Source organism: Macadamia integrifolia, chromosome 7 (genome assembly GCF_013358625.1).
Source record: "Macadamia integrifolia cultivar HAES 741 chromosome 7, SCU_Mint_v3, whole genome shotgun sequence".
Classification (NCBI taxonomy): domain Eukaryota; kingdom Viridiplantae; phylum Streptophyta; class Magnoliopsida; order Proteales; family Proteaceae; genus Macadamia; species Macadamia integrifolia.
Genome location: NC_056563.1, coordinates 5,277,231 through 5,294,092, shown reverse-complemented (window position 1 = coordinate 5,294,092; position 16,862 = coordinate 5,277,231). Strand labels below are relative to the sequence as shown.

The following is a 16,862-nucleotide window of genomic DNA, read 5'->3' as shown; positions in this document are numbered from 1 at the left end:
GGTATCGATCTATATTACCCATGATTTTTATAAAAAAATACTACTTTTTTCCTATTTTACACTTGAAAATCTCATGCCGATACTTGAAACCATGGCCTAGACACAGAGTACTCTAACCTAGGAGGGGCACAATGGTCATTTTAAGTCCCTTTATGTTTGTGACATAGGAACCGCTCCCGATATAAAACTTTATCTCCTCTTTTATATATATATATATATATATATTATATAGGTCTCATCTAAAATAATTCTCATGTTCAAGTCATCATAGAGTGACTGTTGAAGTTAAACTTCTTATGTGGGCTTTAATCTCCTCGCCATATGAAAAGTGAGGCAAGTTGTTAAAGGCATCAATTTTATATTTGGAACATTCTTGGAATACTGATTTATAGTTTGAAAATTTCTTTATTTTTAATTTGGGCCAAAATTCAATGGTGACACTTAAAGTCACAGGAAGATCATGTTGAGATAATGAAACATTAAACCTTAGACAATAAAAACTATGCTTAAAAGCCTAAAATCAATAAACCCCAATGATCAAGAGTGGAATTGGATTTAATTTGAAATTAACAAGGGTTTAATTAAAAATTAATTACATAATCATGTTAGGTAACTATTACAAAATGTTATTTTTAATTTCGATTTAATTTCACTTTCTTTCCTTTGTTTCCCTTTTAAACTAATCAATGGTTATACATCCATTATATCCTTTCATTACATGCACCTATTCCAATCTAATGGCTATCATTTCAGGGTAGTTCATTTAAGAAAAAATTTTAAATAAAAAAAATAATGAAAAAAAAAATTAAGAGAAAAATCTCTAAACCTCCTCCTCACATGTTTTATTTAGGGTGAGGTAACCTTACCTTGCTGGTATAGCGAGGAAACATCATACTAGCATGCCAATTAAAGGGTGTACACGAGAATATTTAATGCACATCAAAGGGAGGCAACCTGATCTTTTCGCATCCTGCACAATGTAGGTGTTTCCTTAGCTAGACTAATAGAGTTAATTTTCCTTTTTTTTTTTTTTTTTTAAATTAAATTTTTTGAAACAAAAGAAAAAACATTAAAAAGATAAATAGAAAAATATCCATTAGGGGTAGGGTGAAATAGGGTTTGGTTGGCCCCTAGCTTAGGGCTAGAGATTTTTTACCCTAATCTATTATTAAGATTGGGCAAGGCTGAACTTGACTGGCTATGATCATATCCCTCCCCCTCTCTATTCCGAGTTCTTGAATGTATTCCTTGACTGAAATCTCAAAATGGAGCAACATACGCACACGATTACAGTAAGTTATTATCAATGTTTTCTTAATGTTCTATCATATTGTGTAACTATTGAGGGATGCTTCTGTTAAATATTTATATAATTTAAAGAGGGTAAGGTAGAGCGGGACCAGATTAGCTCGAGAACTCAACCTTAGCCCTTAGTCCAAATCTGACATAATGCTAGAGATTTCTAACTCTAACCCGCCTTTAGAAATGGAGGGGTAATATTGTCATATCACGGTTACTTTTCCCCGTAAAGTATATACTTTCTCCTTGGCAAAGCCATTAAAGAGTTGGTGGCGCGAAAACTGCGTCCGTTAATTGTTTTTTCCGACGTCCTCCAAACTCCAAACTGAATTCCGTTGTTATTTGTTTCTCTTTCTATGATTTTAACCTGTGATAGTATATCCTATTTTCAAAATCTCAGGTTCTCAGACTTCCCAACTCTCTTGGACTTCCAAGGGAAAGGGAAGATTTCTTCTGGTGTTTCTCATAGAAAATCGCGTTTCACCTGTCTTGATTATCCGATCTCTTGTTTCAGTTGGTCCGGTTGAAGAATTATCGGCTTGTCTCAAATCTCTGCTCTGTTTTCTTCATTTGGGAAACGTGGAGTTGGATGAAAAGATGAAAAGCAGAGATCTTTTGATTGGATTTTTGAAGTTTTCTTGGTATAGATTGTTTTGGAAAGCGTGATAAGGAGTTGTGATTTTGTGTCACCAGTTTTGCTCTTGCTTGGACTTCTTACGGATTTTGCCAGGGTTTAAGCCTTTTTAAAGGTGAGTTCTCTGGATTGATCACGTTTTGGAATTCTCTATGATTCTACCGAATTAGTTGGGATTTTGATGGATTTCTGAGATGATTTGATCTAGAATTTCATGAATTCAGTACTGTTCATTTAATTTTCCTTCAAAATTACGTTTGGAATCCCTTCATAGATTGCCGTTCCTCGTATTGAATAATTCGAAATAGTCAAAACAGAGAGATTCTAAAGTTAAAATCATATCTAATTGTAAATTCTCAAGGTTCTTATTATTATTGAGAAATGTGAATTCATGGGGATGGACAATGATCTCCCCCTGCACGTGGATATCAATGTCTTCTGCTCTCCTCTTGTAACTCTAGAAACTAGAATCTGCAACTCAAACCTTCGCATCGAACAAAAATGCACCAAAACCCAAAACATTAAAATTGGAAAACAAAGAAGAAGCTCCATTAATGCATTTATGATTTTTAATTCAGTAAACCCACCAGGTCCCCAGGAACCTTTCTAAATGTCATAAAAAGGAAAGAAATTAACTGCAATCTGATTCATCAGCTTAAGCCGCGGCGGATCTCAACTCCCAAGAGAAACCGTTGGTTTCCTTTACGATTTAATTAACGATTTTTCCCCTTTGTTCATAACCAATTCGCCGTTCAGAAGATCTTAAGAGGGAGCGACGGACGGACGGACGGACGGACGGACCACAGCACATCCAGCCCAGCCGACCACGGCATTCCCGTGAGAGGGACAAAAGGGGTGAAAAAGGAATCTGCTTATCCTACGCACCTCACACGTCTCTTATCGTACACCCTGTTCCTCACTGGTCTATTGCCTGAGTTCTAAAGTCGATGATTCCCTCTTTGTCTAATTTGTTATTAACCAAGAGATGACCGTTTAAGACACGTTGTAGCGCTCTCCGCCCTTTTCTGCAACCCAAACTTCCAATGCAGCAGATGTATTTTGACTCGTTAGACTCTTAGTCATGCCCGGATCTGCTTGGATTTCGGCTTCTCATGATTGAAACAGAGAACCCGTTTGCACTGGTAGGTTGCATTGCTTAGTTTGATTCTATAAACAGATCTGGGTCGCTGTAACTGTAAAGATGTGTTATTTTCAGTTATTCTCTTTGTGCTTCCTTTTTTTTTTTTTTTTTTTTCCTTTTCTTTTTACTCTCTCTAATTCCTTGATTTTGATTTTGATTTTGATTTTGATTTTTTTTTTCCATTTGCAGCATATTTGTTTCAGAGGAGGGTATCTTCTTTTTTGGGTGTTCGGTGCCATTTCTTTAAGCGGGAATACATAAAAGCCTGTCATGTGGGTGTAGATTTATGAAGAACCTCTCAATGTGGTCTGAGTTGGATGGTGTGGATGGATGTTTGTGAAGCAGAACTGGGACTACGGAAGGGGGAAGCAGAGGATACCACAAGACCGCCGCTGGTTCCATCGGAGAAGAATAATGCAGTCATTCGCAGGTCTAAAACGAGGGAAGTTACATCAAGGTACAAGGCAGGGATCACTTCGCCTTCTCTTTCCACAGTTATTGCCCCAAGGAGGTGCCCTTCTCCAAGTGTCACTCGTCCTGTTACATCCCCTTCATTCTCTAAGCGATCCCAATCAGCCGAGAAGAGACGACCCTCTACGCCACCCTCCCCTACAAGGCCAAGACCCTGTACACCACCATCCCCGACAAGGCCAAGACCCTGTACACCACCATCCCCAACAAGGCCTTCCACGCCCGTTCAAGAGTCCTCGGCAGAGATGCACATATCTTCCAGAAGGCCAATGGGTGGTCGAACGCCGGAGGGCTTGTGGCCTTCTACGATGCGGAGCCTCTCTGTCTCTTTCCAGTCGGACACATTCTCTTTTCCTATCACCAAGAGAGAAAAACCAGTCAACCAGCCGTCTTCCGACCATACATTGAAGACTTCGGCCAATGTAGCACAAAAGCAGGCCGAAACACCTGCCGTCCGGAAGGTGACGCCTGAGAGGAAGAGAACACCTCTTAGAGGGAGGAACACCTCGGACCAATCAGAGAATTCGAGGCCTGTTGATAATTCATCAACCAGAGTGGTAGATCAGCAATTGTGGCCTGGCAGAACAGGTGGGAAGGTGTCTGCTGGTGCTTTAACTAGAAGTATGGATCTTACAGAGAAAAGCAGCAAAGCTGCTTCATTACCCTTACCAGGACGAGGGGTTTCTCCCCGGGGTAGAACACCAATGTCTGATGGTTTGAGTAGAACACTAGAAAAGTCTTATAGTGATACCCCAAGGCGTTTATCGTTGGATGGGAGTGGGAGAGTGGAGTTTGACAGGTGTTCTGGCATTTCTTCGAGTTCAGCAGAAAGAACTTCATCACTTACTCGTTCCATTTCTTCGAGTTCAGCAGAAAGAACATCATCACTTACTCGTTCCAGTAGGACCCAGTCATTGCCAATTCCTGGTTCCCATCGTCTTCCTTCACCAAGCAGGTCAGGACCGTCATCCGCTCCAACTAGAGCATTGCTCAGCCCATCCAGGACAAGGCCAACAAGCCCTTTTCCTTCGGTTAGCTCTCTGACAAGTCGATCTAGCAATACGTCGTCTGTTCTCAGCTTTATTGCTGATGTCAAAAAAGGAAAGAAAGCAATGAACCACATTGAAGATGCTCATCAGCTGCGGCTTCTGTACAATAGACATTTGCAGTGGCGCTTTGCCAATGCTCAGGCAGATACAGCATTGTCTATCCAGAAAATGACAGCCGAGGTAGGTTCCTTACTTGCATGCCACTGGCAATCGTTTACCCTATTGTTCTACGAACTTCTTTATATTTCTTGTTGCGCCGTATTTTGGATCACTTGTACTCTGTCAACTCCCCTTTTTCACTACTTCGCCACGCTGTGCTCTTGGTAATACAATACAACGTTGCATGTGGCTTCACGAGCTTTTATTTGACCCAGACTCCCAGAGTCGTCTTGATGATTACTTCCTCTGGATTGCTTCATCACTGTCTAAATGCATCTTCCCTTGTTCCTGATTTTGTTCATAGAGGTTAGAACTATCAACCAGATGCCCTCTTCTCTTCTCTATGACAATATTAAGCAAACTCTAACTAAAAAACACTGGAAGTAGGTTTCAGGATAACAAATATGATTTTTTTTGGTGGTTTAATTATCTTCTTATTAAAAAAAGAAGAAAAAAATACACCTTGGGGGATAACTTGCTTATCTGTCGGGTTATTAAGAGTTTTCTACAATTATAGAGCCCATCCAATTGCTGTGATGTCCAGTTTTAACCTTAGTGTGCAAATGATCTGATCTGTGCTGTTATGTAGATAGTTGCCATTTTGATTAACATTTTCTTGCATTTTGACTCATGTTCTAATGCTTCACAAAGTTTTGGATTTAGTTCCCCTAAGCATTGAAATAAATCATATAAAATGAGAAGCAAGCTTGGTGGCTTGGTCTCGAAGGACTAGAAAGTATTGTATCTAAAACTGTCTTTCTCATAAGTCCCTGCTCATTAAATGGATGATTTTCTTCCTTTCCTGGTACATGAGAACTCTCAAAGATGAAACCTAGACTGTAATTCGTTGACACTGAGAACTTGTGGTACCCTTTTCCTTCATATATTTCCTGGTCATGTTTTCTTAGTAGCGTTCCTATGGAGAGCAAATTTGGATAGGCCATGTAGCAATTCCTTTGTAGTGGCAATATATATTCTTGTAGTGGTTAAATGTTCGCGAAGTGCCAGGATATGATGTTGTACTTTAAACATGTCCAAACAGAGAACTCTTTTTAATGTGTGGGGAACTACTTCAGAATTGCGAGACTCTGTCACCGTGAAAAGGATAAACCTTCAACAGTCTAGGCAAGATCTGAAGCTTAACTCTGTTCTAAATGAACAAGTAAGGTCTCTTCTTCACTACTGTGTTAATCTTTTATTTTGCTTTCCTTTCTTCATCCCACCCCCTTTTACAGGACAATAAAATATGATATTTTATTACCAATGTTAATTGAAAGGACTATGGGGTTAAGGATAAAAAGAAGTGTCAAAAGACCAAAGCAGCCATTTATTTTTTCATGGCACATTGGAGATTCTTGGTACATTCTTGTACAGAATAGACCAGGCATATGATAAGAATTTAATGAGTTTCCATGTAAAAGGGAGCACAAACGGAATCTAGTAATAAATTAAAGAATTACTGTCAAGATCATATGGAAATACATGGGCTACTTACCTTGGAATTCCAATATTCAGATGTTGACACCACAATCCATTAGTTTTTAATTGCTTAGTTGCTTGAAATGTGGCATATTTTAAACATTTGGTGTAACAATGATAATTGCAGATGGCCTACCTTGATGATTGGGTTGTACTGGAACGAGATCATCTTAGTTCTTTAGCTGGGGCAATTGAAGCTTTAGAGGCTTGTACTCTTCGGATTCCAGTTTCTGGAGGTGCAAAGGTATGCTCTGCGATAAATTCATCAAAATATGAAATGTAGAGTTTAAAATATTTTGAACCTTATTAATTTTGTATCTTTTCAGGCTAATATCATCACCGTAAAGGATGCTATTTGTTCAGCCCTTGATGTGATGCAGGCAATGGGTTCCTCCATATGTTCTTTGCTATCAAGGGTGGGTCATGCTGTCTTGTATACTATCTGATTTTTCACTTAGCAATCATTAATTTATGCAATTACGTTGTTTCTACTTTTGTCCTGTTTTCTTTTCTTCTAAGCTTGGGCTAGATCTTTTTGCTTTTATTTGCATATTTGAATGTATCAGCAATGTATTAGGTTTCTCTAACTGGTTGAAATTTAATGGTTTAACGGAAATGATCCACATGTTAGTGGCGTGATGCATCCTCTCACATTCTCTCCTCCCTGACACTCTCCCCCCCGGTGGCATAGGAACCGTGGTCCCACCCTCTCCTACACTCCCATTGGTTGGGCGTGGGATTCCATTACACGTCAGCAGCGTGTTGATCCACACTCCCTTAACATATTATTGCCTCTTTTTTTTTTTGAATTGCAATTTACTTTTTCTCGTCTCCTGAAAACCATGTCAGTCTTTCAATATGTTTATTCTTGTGGAAAGTTACGTACATGCATTGGCGAAAAGTTAGGCAACTTATTAGGAGGACCAATAATAAAACTAGCATAGATTCCTAAAAATTTTCTGAGTTCTTACATCAGTTTCTTGAGTTTTCTCTGCCATAAATTCTGAAAATTAAAAGCACATCTTTTACTGGTTTTTTAGTACTTCCTTTTTCTTGTAGGCTTAGGGTTCCACTTTTCTATTTCTTTGTACAATTACAATAGTGGAAGTTCTTCTCCTACATCACATCTCCTAGAAGCTTTTTAAGTACAGCATTTTTTCGATCTATCTACGAAGACAAATAAAGATATTACAGTTCTTGACTGGAGTGGGTTTTTTTTTTTTTTAATCAATTTGGCTTCTCACCATTTTGGTATGTACTTCAGAGTTTTTTTTTCTACCCTTTTCCATGCACTAACTTAAGCAATGCCTAGTTGAAAGCATGCTTGCATTTCCGAGCCACATCTACCCTAGAAAGCTCATATTACCACAGGGAAATACCATAGCATTTACTAACTAAAATTAATTTTCTTCCAACTTTCTTTTTCCCAATGAAGACAAGCTTCAATGAGCTCCCTGATTTTACAGAAAATAAGCCTCCAGAAATGAGAAAACTAGGTCGAGTTGAGTGGGAATGGAGAAAATTTCTTAATTTCCTGTTTCCAAATAAGATTAGACTGAAACTAACTCCAGCTGAACATGAAAGATCAGAAAATATTTTAATCTATCAAAACTAATTTTAAATTTCCTATTCTAAATTAGATAAAATGAAACTAATTCAAGTTCAGCACGAATGATTAAGAGCATGGATTGATCAAGTTGGTAAGCTTGGAAGTGAGATGTATGTGGCATTTCAACATGTAGTGACGTATTGTACATTATTTGAGTGAACTTGTCTTGGGAACATGTCGGGTCAGATAATCACTCACTTGTAGGCCTGAGCTTCATCTGCAATCAACCAATTATCTTACTATCTGGTCTTAAGAGGTGAGAATCTAAATAGGCTCTGAATCACAAACACCCAATTCAATCCATGCATCAGCTGGGTTGTGAGCCATTCCAGCCTAAATCAGGGAAACACCAAAGTCAGAGTAGCAGTGTTTGTTTGATAATTTGAGCAAGGGTCAGATTGGCAAGCAACTTGTGAACGATTTCTCAACCTGTTAGAGATCCATTTCTTATCATATTGAGATGGATGTGTGGCAAAACTAGGAAGGATAAAGTAAGGAATGACCATATTAGAGCGGATTTGGGCGTTGTCCCGATTCATGATAGGCTTTGAGAAATTCGTTTGAGGTGGTATGGCCATGTCCAATGGAAGCCTGAGGATGCTCCAGTAAGGAGGAGTGATATGATTAAGATAGAAGGATCTTAAAAAGGTAGGAGTAGGCCAAATATGACTATAGGAGAAGTAGTGAGGATTGACTTGCATAGTTTAGACATGGTGCCAAGTATGACCTCAGGTAGACCTTTTTGGAGGGCAAGAATCCATGTACCCCCCGCCGCCTTTTAGGTGATAACTTTTTTTCCTCATGTTTTTGTTGTGTGTGCTCATTTCCTTTTACTTTAACATTTTTGTCATCTCTGTTCGGATCCATAGCCACAATATTGTTTGCATCATTACCTTTTGTTTTTTGGAGGTCACATGATAGTTTTAGTCTTGTTATTTAACGTAATACACCAGATGGACTCTGAATTCTATCCATTTTTCATCACAGGTGGAGGGGATTAACCATCTAGTTTCTGAACTTGCTAGTGTAGCAGCTCAGGAGAGAAATGTGCTCGACGAGTGCAGAGATCTTTTGGCTTCAACAGCAGCAATGCAGGTAAAAAACTAAAATCTGTACAGGGCACTTAATTTATCGATTAATATTTCTCATATCATTGCCATTACATAAGCTGTTGGGTTGTGATTGGCTGATGGAACACAAATAAAAATCAAAAGATTAATACAATTTGTTAACACTGTCATATTAAATGTTCTGGGCTCATTGGATACAGAAAATGGCTTTGCCATTTATTACTTGAGCTTATTTATATTAAAAAAAAATCCACCACAAACCCATGGGTTCAAAGGAATCAATAACATATCCTTTGACCTAAAGCAGATGGACAATTATTATTATGAAACCCCAAAATAAAGCGAGGACAGCATAACATTTAAAGAAAATCTTGGGAAAGTATTCCTTTGAACAAGATAAAGCAAGAATGCCTCTGCTTGATAAGGATGAAAATGTCTTGGGCCTCTTGGCTCTTCCTCCCTCCCCCCCCCCCTCCAACCCTTTCTTTCCTAATGATTGAATCTGCAATTGAGAGAGTGGTCCAACTAAGAACTCTGGTATCGAAATGATTCCCGATGCTATAAGTGATTTTTCTTCCTCCAACTTTCCGGGAGGAAGCTTATTCCCAATTTGGCAGCTTTCGAGGACTTTTTTCTATACTGAACTTAAAAACTTGAGTCTTCTCCTCTTAACAATTGAATTTTGGCTTCTGACGCTGAGAACCTCAGTGTTGCCACCATATCCAGAATCATTTTCCCCATTTTAACATTGTTAGAGTCGTGTCTTGGAAGGTTGAGGGGGGGGGGTAGATAGGACAACCTTCTGGACAGGATGCCAAATATTCTACTCAGATAGCAACCTGACAGATAATGAAGAAATCGAATTAAACCAAATCCAACCAACGGAATGTGTTGAACTAGAATGAATTACCCCTCTCAATAGTTTTGATCAAACCCCAGAATATTAGAATAATTGGTTGGCTGATAGGACAACCTCCTGGACAGGATGCCAAATATTCTACTCAGATAGCAACCTGACAGATAATGAAGAAATCGAATTAAACAAAATCCAACCAACGGAATGTGTTGAACTAGAATGAATTACCCCTCTCAATAGTTTTGATCAAACCCCAGAATATTAGAATAATTGGTTGGCTGAATTCAAAATCAATTCAGAAAAACACCAAATCTGAGCTCAGAAGTTCAGAAAATTCTGGTAGCAGCAGTAAAAGAGCTCAGGAAGAGCTCAAACCTTGGTCGATCTCCTCCCTTGGGGGTCTAATAAAAACCTTAAAATATGGGCCTGATCTGCCCAACCAATGACCCTGCGATTGGATCTCAAAACTGACAGAAAAACTCCCAAAACAGGGGAGCTGCAGGTGGTGTAGAACTCAGAATTGAAGTATTTCAGGATATCAAACCAGATCACTAATTTCAGAAATAACAGTGCTGATTAAACCTCACAAACAGAAACAAAAAATCAGACAATGGGGAATCTGTGGAAGATAATAACAATACTTGGAATCGAAGAGAAAAACAGATCATCAAATAGAAGATGTAATCTCAGGCTTCCCACCTTCGACCCAGGTCAGATTCCATCTACCCGTTTGGTATCCCACCGAGTCTTTCAGAAATTTGCAAAGCAAAGTAAATTTTATTTCATTAAAAAAAAAAAAAATCTTGGGAGCTCTTTGGCTTACAAGTTGCTTAAATAGAAAAACAAAACATCAAATCCTAATCTGAGTAAGAAATCCTATCCCTAGTCTGATTACATCTTTATTGTTGAGACAAGTCACAACTTCAATTCCTAATCAGACTAGGAAAATAATAGTGCTTAAACAATTAAACTTCAAACTCCTAATGTAACTGGGAAAGTAAATAATACTTGTTGCTTCGATAGAAGACAACTAAAAATTATCCTACTTCAACTAGGAAACAAAAACTGTATTAAACTAGGACTAAGCCAAGCCCCAAATGGGCTGCTGACCCGACGATTGGGTTGGGCTTGCGGCTAGATCTACTGGGTCCACTAGCCCTTTCTACTTCTTGAGGGTATACACAGTAAACTCCTCTGCATCAAAGATTCAAAGGTCCATGGGTGTCCATGGACCTCCATTTCGTGGGATTAGATTGACAAGTAATTTTAGTCTTTTTTATTTCCTCTTTCCTATTGTAATTAGACTTTAGGGGCAAGTAGAGTTATACTTTTGAGAGGGTTGACCTTAGTGCAACGGTAAAGTTGATCCATTGTGACCAAGTGGTCGTGGATTCGAGTCAGGAAACAGCCTCTTTGCGAAGCAGGGGGAAGGCTGCGTACATTATGAGCCTACCTAGACCCCGCAGTGGTGGGAGCCTCATGTACTGGGTATGCCCTTTTCTAGAATAATACTTTGAGTATGTAATAGAGTCCTATTATATGTTTGTAATCTTTTTTTGTCAAGTTAAATAGAACAAGGCTGGGAAGATAGGATTATTTATTCCATCGCACTACCTTCTTCTCTCTGTCAGTTTTCCTCCTTTCTCGTTTTACTTCCTGTTTTTGCACAGATCCATGTAGCCAACCCCACTAAGTTGGGATAAGGCTGAGTTTGTTGTTGTTGTTGTTGTTTCTCCTTTCTTCCTCTGCTCTGTTGTTTAGCTGACCAGGTTCTGATCTCATTACATGGTATCAGATCTTAATCAATAATCGATTATCTTTCTCGGTTCTTGTTTTGAAAGTCTCACAGCACCCTATGCTGCTTATTGGTTATATTAGGCCCTAGTTGATGGTGATGATGATACTAGGGTCCTTTTGCATTCAATAGTTCTCAGGGAGTGAAAATCAACTGTAGGAAAGAACTATGCAGATTGAAGGTTGCAGATCATCCTGGAATTCAGATTTTTCTGTATATTTAGATTTCAAATTAGCCAGTGGATCTTTCTCATATTTTGAGGGTAGGCTGACCCTGCTTGGAGACGCAACTCTAACAAACATAATACCTTTTCTGTACCTTTTCTGAAATGATTTGCACATGTAGTCTCTGCTACAGCATGATACAACGATTAATCCATATGATCCATCTTGATCATTAGAACAGCAACAAACATAACCCTATCCCATCTTGATCATTAGAGAGGCCACTAATTTATCATAAAGTGAAGAAGATTGTAGATTCACCCTTCAAAGTTCTTATTGATGACACAGAAACAATAATGAGTAGCATGCAAAATGAAAGTTCAAAGTTGAAATGCCATGGTTCAGCAAACTCCAGGTGATGTTGTATGTAGAATTAGAAGATGACACAGACCTGTGTTTGACCATAGATAAAGAAGGAACTGTTTTTTTTGGGTGCAACAATCCTCGAAGGGGAAACATTATCAAGCCTCAAAGGGCAGAACAGGAACTACAATCTCAAGAAGATCTTCGGGATATGAGGTCTTCCATAGCCCCTGATTGGGGAAACTCACTGCCCATTTAGCAATAGAGTGGGCAAGAGAATTTTCTAATCTATTCACAAAAGGAAAAGGGCATGACTCTAGACTATGTCGAAGGAGGCTTATATCCGTGATAATGGTGGAGACTGCATCTGGATGTTGGAAGCCGTTTTCAACCAATCATTGAATCAGTACCTGACAAATCTGAGTGGAGAACAACACACCGAAGGCCAGTTACGAGAGCTGTCTTCACACCCATTCCGAGAGCTAGAGTGATGCAGTTGCATAGACATTAATCCTTTATGGAGGCCTATGTGCAACCTTGGGGGACCCATAAGGTGTTGGTGGCAATCCAATGGGTTGAAATTAACTTAAGAGTGATGCAGTTGCATTAGGCATTAATCCTGTACAGAGGCCTATGCACAAGCTTGTGAGGCCCATAAGGTGTTGGTGGCAGTCCAATGGGTTGAAATTAACTTTTGAAGTCATATTATAGGTTGAGCCTTCTATTTTTTTTTTTTGTAATGGGCCTAATTTATAAGCCCCTAAAATGGAGATAAGGTTAGTTCATGGGCTTAGGTACTTACGTTAAGTATTTGGGTTAGATTTGGGTACTTGGTCTGTTTTGGGTATTTTTTTTTTTTTCACTTATTGAGTGTGTTAGAGTGATTTGGGGTCCTTTAACAGTCAATTAAGGAATTTTAGATGGTCTTTATAGATGTAGTATACCCCCCATCAATTAAAAATGATTCGAGTAAAGAATGAGTTTTTTCTTTTTTTCCTAAAGAGTTTTGGTGCTATTAAGCAGTGCATTTGGGATTCGTATCCCAAACCTGTTTTCTTCTATTCTCTTCGTTCTCCAAAGAAAATCTATCTCATCTCTTTTCCCTCATCTTCCATCGATCTGATTTTTTCCCTTAACAATGCAGTTACTTCCTTTATCTCTGATCTGATTACAGGTTTGATCATTGCTTTGTAGTAGGCCTCTCTAATTCCAGTAGTGTGGCCGTGAGCTAGGGTGCATAGAGTAAATATGTTTATCAGCAGTGGGCAGACATTATAGAGCCTCCCCCTCAAGAGTGAGCTTGGGTAGAGGTGATCTGTAGCCACTGAAGATAGCCTCCTTTGATCATATAAAACAAGACATCCCAAACCCATAGCTTTTGGCTTTGAAGAGAGTGCAGCACCAGTGAATATTTTATGGCAACCCATGCCCCAATCATATGGGGGCAATGGCGGCACAAAACCTGGAATTTTTTGGGGGCCTGATGCCAAAGTTAAGATCTCTACCACATTCATATTAACCAACGATATCCAAGAGCTAAAAGGTGGAACTGAAGTCCTGACACCTGTGCATTTCTCTGTCTCCAAATCATAGTTATCAAGGCGTTGCCTAGGGCTCTTTGGATCATCTTCTGCCCAATGCGGTACCCTCCCGTTTTTGGGTTCCCATTGGGTTTTGCCTTGTTCACAGGTCGACCCCATGGCAGCAAGAAAAGGCGATCATGGCAGCAGGAAAAGTCTAGGAGGTTTAGTTGGGGTCTGGGCGACTGTCACCTTAGTGCAAGCCGCAGTACTTATTGATGTTAAATATCAGTGAATTTGTCATGCAATTGGATATATGCTTCAAGATGTGAAATTTAGGGAATATTTGGGTGATCTATTCGTGTCTTTCTTTGCCCCCCATGGGCACCTTGTCTTCATATTTACATGTGATGTGCAATTAAATTGAAAATTAAAACATTGGAAGAATTTCAACCTGATCCCTCTCCATACACTGCATCTGGAGTTTTTTCTAGCATCTGTTCCATACACCTTCTTGCATCTTTTGGTCACCACCAGAAATCAGGCACATCTCTCTTGAGACAGTCTTGTGTGGATTTCTTTTGAACTGATGGATTACCAGTCCCTTCCTTTTTAGTAAATGTGTAGTGGTTTGTTTCGCATAACTCTTGAGATCTTCACCTCGTCCAAATTCAGTTTGATGTGTGTCAATATGCTAATCAGGCCCATCATAATAAACAGGAAATGGTTATTTAAGATATCTGGGCTATACTTAGGGAATGCTATACTATTTTTTGAAAGGAACATAATATTTATATGTGGAGACTGCTACATAGTCTAGTTTCTAGTGATGCTACTGATTTCAACTTGAAGGGGAGGACAGAAAGTTCTTGAAGGCTCACTTTGTCAAGAAAACTGGGGAGTTTGCCTCATACACAACCAACTCAGTTTGCTTGTTCTGTGGTCAGCTGGCAGATATCCCCTCTGGGGAGACATTCCAAGTGCATTAACTAAGTGATATATCTAGTTGCTGTAATCTATTCTTCTGTCATTGTTTTTGTTCTTTGTCCTCTTGAGCCTCTGCTGGTTCTCTAAGCTTGTGATTGCTGATAAAAGGAATTTGCATGTCGTGAACCCTTCAGACGTCGACTAGAAAAAATGATTAATAACTGAACTGCATAATTTTAAAATCTGGCCAGTGTAGAACAAATTTTGGACTCTAAATACATAACTAGATGATCTGTTCTAATGGTTATGGCTATCTGCAATACATATTAATGAGCATGCAAGCCAGTTCATATATGCTACATTTTAAGTAGTCATAATACCTGATCATTGTTTGCTTACAACAGATGGAGGAAAACAGCCTCAGGACACATCTAATACAACTGAAACAAGCTTTGCATAAAGAGCAGCAGCCACTCTTAGCAGTTAGAACACTTGGGTGACCTCTCCAGATGGCTAACAACTTACTGCTTTCCACTATATTTGTAAAAGATAGCAACATACCTGCTCATCTCCCAGTGAGTGTAAATTGTTTTCTTTACTTCGGTGGAAATTTTTTTTTCTTTTTTTATTTAAATTTTTTTCCTTCTTTTTGTTTTACAAGGGCTTTGAGCTCTTCTTTCACCCTGTAAGTTTTGTATCATTAAAGTGAAAAGAAAATGCAAAAGGAAGCAGAGGTTGGAAAATCAATGCACAAGTTCAGAATATTAGTAAAGAGTTTCAATAGTGCATTCATCACCAAAGATTTGCCTCCTACAACACAGTTGGGGACATGCCTTTTGTGTTTTCAGCTTTTACTTCATTCCTTCAGCCAGTTGTTTTTTTTTTTTTAATCAGTGATATTTTTATCTAAAACTTGAAAAGCATATGAGCCATGCAGAGAGAAAAGAATCCACTCCAAGAAAGTCAAAAGGAAGTGAAAATTAAAGCCAACCTCACCTCGCCCCCTCACCCCCCTTCCCCCCCAAAAAAAAAAAAAGAAAAAGAAAAAAAGGAAACACACGCACAAAAGAGTTGCATCCTTTCTGTCTCCTTCTCTCTACTTGCTTCTATCCAAAATAGGTTAAGTCGATACTTGGGATAATTTCAACCCCACATGCCCCATCAGTTTGACAGGTAAAAGGTAAAAGGTATAGTCTTCCTTTCGCTAACCAACACCAGCACTTTCTGACATTTCCACCCACACCATCCTCTCTCACAAGGAATTATCTGCCTCTTCTCAGTGCCCTGTTTTTTTTTTTTTTTTTTTTGGTTAAAAATCATTTTGTATTGAGAGAAAGGAAAACAAGAATATTACTAGGAAACCTGAAACAAAGACTAAGACAACTTAGAAAGACAGTCTTATATGGTCATTGTTTCATATATTTTCCTCCATTTGAATATCTTCTGTGATGAGTGTTGTAAAGAATTTTCTACCAAAAAAAAAAAATTTTCTCAATTAAAAAAAAAAAATTTCTACCATTTGACTCCTACCAGCACATTTGAAGGTCAAGTTAAGAGAGAACCTCCTCACAAATTGGGCAATTACAACTTCAAGGCAAGCTTTGCCCATGAACTGAATTATCCTCACCAACATGAAAAGACAAATTGGACATTACTTTATCTATTGCATATCAGTTAAGAACCTCCATTAGCCAGGATTGGTGTGATGAGGAAATGAGCATTGCATTATTAAGACATTGTAAGGCCATGGAAATCTCTCTTTGCCTGTTAAATTATTTGGAAGTTTGGCAACGTTAACTTCCCTTCAAACATAGAAAGAGAAAGACCAACAGAGGTGTCACAGCTGAGCTAAATTTTATAAATTTTCTCAGCATAACCCTCCTGCGTGTGAAATGAGCTGGCAGAAATCTGCAAAATGTAAGTCCCTCCACTTTTCTCCCTAATTGTTCTTATTATTTCCATTGAAAAGAAAAAAAAAAAAAAAAAAGGGGGGGAAATTACATGATTACCCACTTCTGGGTTTCTCTTTACAAAATTACCCATCAAAAGTTTCAGTTAACAAAAATACCCAAAATTAAGTTTCCCTTGACAAAATTACCCACTTAAAGTTTAAGTTAACAAAAATACCTAAAATTGAGTTTGGGTTTACAAAACTACCTACTCAAAGTTTTAGTCATAAAAAAATACATGATTATATGTGGAAGATGAAGAATCACTATTTTGGGTAGTTTTGTAAACCCAAACCTGATTTTGGGTATTTTTGTTAACTAAAACTTTGAGTGGGTAGTTTTGTAAACTCAAACCTAATTTTGAGTATTTTTGTTAA

At 38.5% G+C, this 16,862-nt stretch overlaps 1 pseudogene; it reads left to right on the top strand.

The window, feature by feature from the left end:
- Positions 1-2,578: 2,578 nt before the first annotated feature.
- LOC122084659 lies at positions 2,579-15,390 on the top strand (annotated as a pseudogene).
- Positions 15,391-16,862: the final 1,472 nt, after the last annotated feature.